The sequence below is a fragment of the Eumetopias jubatus genome, unplaced genomic scaffold, assembly GCF_037043125.1.
Source record: "Eumetopias jubatus isolate StellerSeaLion01/CBP00866 unplaced genomic scaffold, mEumJub1_p1.0 scaffold_5, whole genome shotgun sequence".
In the NCBI taxonomy this organism is placed as follows: Eukaryota; Metazoa; Chordata; class Mammalia; order Carnivora; family Otariidae; genus Eumetopias; species Eumetopias jubatus.
The window spans coordinates 10,356,864-10,362,866 of record NW_028274811.1 but is presented as its reverse complement, the minus strand read 5'-3'; positions in this window follow the sequence as shown (position 1 = coordinate 10,362,866).

Below are 6,003 nucleotides of genomic sequence, written 5' to 3'. Positions count from 1 at the left end.
TGGCTCATCAATTGTAACAAATGTCCCACTCTAATGCATGACATTAATAAGAAATTATTAATTTCCTGCAGGCAGAGGACCGTATATAGGAACGCTGTGCTTTCTGCTCAATTTTTCTATAAATGTAAAGCTGCCCTAAAAATAAAGAGTATTCATTCTAAAAATTGCATCAGAAGGGGGCTCTAATCTACACACCAGGGACAACTCCATAAATACTGTAGAAATGGAAAAATGATCCACGAAACCATTTCAGCAAGTGCATACACCATGTGCAAAAGCTGTTTATCAAGTGAGAAATAAAATGTTCATCAAAATTAAATATGCAGTTATCTGGTTATGATAAAAAAAAAAAAAACCCTTTCACCAATACTGGCAGACACCAAAGGCTTGTACAAATATTTCTATGAAGTGACTAGTAAAACCACTGGAATGACCTTTTCCATGTGGAAATTTTAGGATGCATTTTTGTCAACGTTCCATGGTGTGATATTAATGGGGAGGGCCACTTGACCGCAAAAACATGTCTTCAGAGTTGAAGACAGGAAATGCACATAGATTAAAGGAAGGTGCCTTTTGCAAATGTGCACATCCAAGAGGGAAGAAGAAGTTGTTGAGTGTAAAAAATCTGAGGGCAGACCATCTCCTCTGATACCTTACTGACCTGCCGTAGATCTTAAGGTTCCCTTCCTGAGCAGCTGTGATCCACGTCTCGCGGCTGTGCAATCCATTTCTTCTTCACCTTTGTCTTTGTCCACACGTCAGAACATCTTATCACTGTAGCAGTTTTGGCTAATTTAGGTTACTCGCAGAAGAGTATCAGGTAATAAAGTGTTGGGCTTATTAAGAGCTATATACATACAAATGACTTGATCTCATATATCTAGAACCGTTTAGGGTCTGAAAAGTTTCATTAAAATCTTCAGCTATTTTGTGGAGAAGGGAAATGAAATATTCCTTGAAATTAATCAATTGAGGATTCTTAAAGGCCTCAGGAAGATTCCCTTGTGAATGAGAAGGTCTACTTTAATTTGAAGGCATTGACAATGTTCAGTGTCCCAGCAGAAGGAAAGTGAAAATTCTCTTGTATTTCAGAATAAAAGTTCGAATGATGGAGCTAAGTGTTCAGGAGGAACGTATGTGGGAGCCAACTGAACCAAAACCCAAAAACCAAGAAAATGAAACGTGTACTAGCAACTCATACTAATATCTTCTTTTCTATAGAGATCAAAACAAAATTTCAGAGAAGCAGGGGAGCTTATAAATAAATAGTGGTACAAGCAAATCTGAAAAGGCATGTTTCCAGCTCAAAATGTAATTAACCAGGCACTTTGCAATTACTGACAATTTGGGGTTTTCAGTCTTATCACAGATCTTCCTTGAGCTACATATATTACTGAGAAAATTAGCCATGTTCCATAGCAATAACAAAGGCATCACTTTGAAAAGCACCACATAAAATAAACATTGCCTCGAAAACTGGAGGAGTTGCTAGGAAATTATGTCAAGCACAGTCCTCTCCAGTTATAGCTGATTTTTCCATTTTATATCTTCCTCAGTCATTAGGGCTTAACCCCTACAAGAATTTACACCAGGATAGCTTACATACCTCCGCCAATATAAATTTTCCAGGGGTTCCTTTCAATCCTTAGAAGGCCTTAGGTATTAGTGCTAAGAATTTTGAGCCGGGTCAGCTCTTCTGGAAAAGGGCAATGCTTGTATTCTTGACCATATGGGGGTTTGTCCTGACCAGAAGATGGAACCAGGCTGGGTCCATGGGGATATTCACATTTTCCTCTTCTACTGCTACAGAATGAATCAAGGGGGAAAAGGCTTAGTGGCAAGCCAAATCAAATGATTTGAGTTATTTTAAGAAGAAGCAATTCATTGCACTGGTTGCCAAACTTAAAATGCCTGGACAGCCTGTTCAAAGAGCCAGCAGCGGGAAGAGAAGAAATCATGCCAGAAATTGGTGCCAAGAAGCAGAGAGGGAGCTGGGGGCAGCTCCCCCTCCTATGAATTAGCATTTCAATGGTCCGACTCACCAGGGCTCTGAGAAAGTCCTGGAGATTTCTCAGCTACTTCTATTTGCACCTCTGAGTCCTAAAATCTCCCTTTGCATTTATTTCATCCACTCTCTACAGGTGGGTCCCTGATTCACAGATACAAACAGGAGTAGATGATACAGGGAAATAATTCACTGCGAGGTTCGGATTTTTCTTCCTTTCCATACCAGGTGCTCCCGTGTGTGCTGCACCAGACAGAACCCATAGCATGTTTGCATCCACTGTCTTATTAAACCTCACTACACCTTGTGAGATAGTATGACCTTCCCCATTGTGAGATGAGGAAGTGACACTCAGGGAAACCGGAACTGGCCCAACGTATCCACATAATAAATAGCAGGGCAAGAATTTGGAAATCTAAACCAAGTGTATGGGAAATGAAACAAAACATTCATTCTTAATCCACACAAAAATACCTCATTAGTTACAACAGTAATAAAGTGAGCACCTAGTAAATACCTAGCCCTGTGCTAAGGTATTTTGCATGGTTGACTCCCTGAATCTATTTTTTTTTAAGATTTATTTATTTATTTGTCAGAGAGAGAGTGTACAAGCAGGGGGAGTGGCAGGCTGAGGGAGAAGCAGGCTCCCCACTGACCAAGGAGCCCCATGCAGGACTCTATCCCAGGACCCCGGGATCATGACCGGAGCCAAAGGCAGATGCTTAACCGACTGAGCCACCCAGGTGTCCCTGACTCCCTGAATCTTGGTAAAACTAAGCAGAGGAAAAAAAAATCTTTCCATCAATGCAGGGCACAAAGTAGGTAGAAATGACATGAGAATGATTTTCCAGGAGAGAGGGAGCCTGCCAAAGACTGTGAAAATAAACTTTTTCAAAAGAAAATTTTCATTTTCACCCAACTATCAATGAAGAAGACTCTGCCAAGGGACGCTGGCCCAAAGGCAGCCTCTCACTGGATAGGTTCCACATCCACGGTCATGGTTATTATGCTGTTGAGATTCTTATTTTAATGATAAATCAATTGTTGCTGAATAGTGACTTTAATTTCCGGGAATCCAAAGAGTGTCTTCATCAGCCACAAATGAGACAGTAAATGAAACGGTATTTTATTTACATTTTTACTTCTTATTTCCATAACCACAAATATGCCTGGGTTCGATCATTTTAAAATCAGCGTCCTTATCTTTTTAGGAGGGAATTTGCCAACGCCTAACATTAAAAGAAAAAAAAAAAGCGCTCGCAGAGACACAAGATCACTTAAAGTTCACACAGACTTAATGTTAATATGATTTTCTTTCAGCCAGTCATCGCCCACATTTATGGAAAAATAGAGTCTCGAGCCAGCAAGTTTCCTTGTTTCCAGACTCATGTAGAGGCAGGAAACTGTCAAAGGGCTGCAAAGGCAGATAGACTTTGATTGATGAGCAACTCACACATTAAGATATATTGGTCTGTAGATCGTGCTGCACCTCATTTCCCGGAACACACCCTGCCTTCAGGAAAAGGGAAATGAGTTTGGCTTTAAAAACAGAGCATTTTACTAGACGCAGGCTGCAGTGGATGAACACAAACATGCCACTTTACTCTTCTACCTCCAACTGCACTTTGCAGAGCAGGGAACTACGATTTTATCTGCCCATTTTCATACATAGCGCCAACCCTTCAAGAACTCATTAATTTATGAAATATCTGCATCTTGATACAGTCGCAGTTGTGTCCTATCTCTCTGTTCATAATTGTCCAGTTTTCTCTATTTTAGTCAATGGGTCACTTGAAAAAATTTAACCTTTAAAAAGCTAACGGTATTTTAGCATGAATCCCGAAGAGTCCCCACTGGAAATGGTGTCTCTGAGAAAATGCCATATTCCACAAATGTTGAGCTGGCCCACGTTTTTTTGTTTTGTTTTTTATTATGTTATGTTAGTCACCATACATTACATCATTAATTTTTGATGTAGTGTTCCATGATTCATTGTTTGCATATAACACCCATTCAGTACGTGCTCTCTTTAATACCCATCACCAGGCTAACCCATCCCCCCACCCCCCTCCCCTCTGGAACCCTCAGTTTGTTTCTTAGAGTCCATAGTCTCCCATGGTTCGTCTCCCCCTCCGATTTCCACCCCCTTCATTTTTCCCTTCCTACTATCTTCTTCTTTTTTTTTTTTTAACATATAATGTATTATTTGTTTCAGAGGTACAGGTCTGTGATTCAACAATCTTACGTAATTCACAGCGCTCACCATAGCACATACCCTCCCCAATGTCCCTCACCCCAGCCACCCCATCCCTCCCACCCCCCACCACTCCAGCAACCCTCAGTTTGTTTCCTGAGATTAAGAATGGAATATTATGCAGCCATCAAAAGGAATGAAATCTTACCATTTTCAACGATGTGGATGGAACTGGAGGGTATTATGCTGAGCCAAACAAGTCAATCAGAGAAAGACATGTATCATATGATCTCACTGATATGAGGAATTCTTAATCTCAGGCCCACGTTTTTAAGTAGAGTGACACTTTTAGTTTGTAATGTGTTTTAAAATTTGTAATGTGTTTTAAATCTTTTTGCTTTTAGCAGAGAAAAGAAAATGAGACTGATGACTTCTGCACTGCTGGACTGTTCTTCCACAAAGATGTTTCTGAAAGGCAGCCCTGTGTTTTGCAAGGGTCTTTCATTTGTCATTTGGATTGCAGTCCCTGGAGCACTGTGGTTTCTGTGTATTGTGGTGGTTCCTCCTCTCTTGCTCTGGCTCCCCTTCTCCCTCCCTCTCCTTCTCCTCCTCCTCCCCCTCCCCCTCCCTGCCCTCCCACCGCCTTCCCTTTCTCTCCTGTGTTAGTGTGCAAACACAGGAGGTTCACATTGCCAAAGGACAGAAAGGAGGACTTAAGACTGTCGAGAATATCTCACAAGGGGACCAGAATAAGAATTCGCAAGTAAGACTGAAACAAAATGCACCAGCTCTGCTGCTCATTGTCTTTCTTATTCAGGCACTGATGTTGCTGCACACTTACCCTGTCTGGAGTCCTGGGCAGGACATCAATGCTCCACAGCAGAGTCAGACATGAATCCTGCTTTCAAGCTGTCCCTGCCCTGGTGAGGGCCCTGAGACATGCATGCACCAAGAATCTCAGACAGTACACTGCATATGCTAGAGAAGAGGCACCAGAAGCTTTAAGAGGGGTTGGTTCCTGCAACTTGAAAGTAACAGGGAAGGGTTTCATGAAAGGAGCCCTATTGGGTCGAGCTTTCGGGAGAGCAGAGTTCTCTCCACCAGGCGTGCCATTCCACCACTACATCACCTTCCAAAATCCAACCTATCCCTTCAAATTTCAGTGTGGACCCTAGCCTATGTCAAGCCATTCCTGATGCAACACCAGAACCCATTCGTGTTTTCTTCCCATGTCTTCTGAACAAGGAGTCACTTTGCCCTTCTCTCCTGTAATATCGGTCATATTCTTTCTTACATTATACTTGTCTGTGTACTTAATGGTTGGCTCTCCTGGACAGCTAACTCTCCCCAGCCCTCCATATTCCTCTTGGCATCTAGCCTGGCAGGTATCAAGTACCCAAATGGGTCTTTTTGACAAACATATGAATGACTTCTTTTGATCTTTCCTTCATTATGTCCATTGGTCTATCATAACATTTTCTTGCCCTTTCTACAAAGGAATAATCCACACTATTATTGCTGTCTCCTTCCCAATGGGGGAGGGGAGGAAAGTAGGTTAAGAAGCTTCCATTTATACACAGTGAAACCTGGACTCAGAGCATAAGGCTGTACCGTGGATGTGGGTGCCTTATAGGGCTGCATGTAACTCAGAAGGACAATCCAGTCTCTAAACCCTCATTCCATATTATTATACCTCTTCCCACAAGTGATCAAGGTGAACGTTGGACTTGGCTTTGATAATTGAGTCTAGTTATGTTATGTGATGGACCCTGACTTTAACTTAAATTTGCTATTTCCTCTGAAA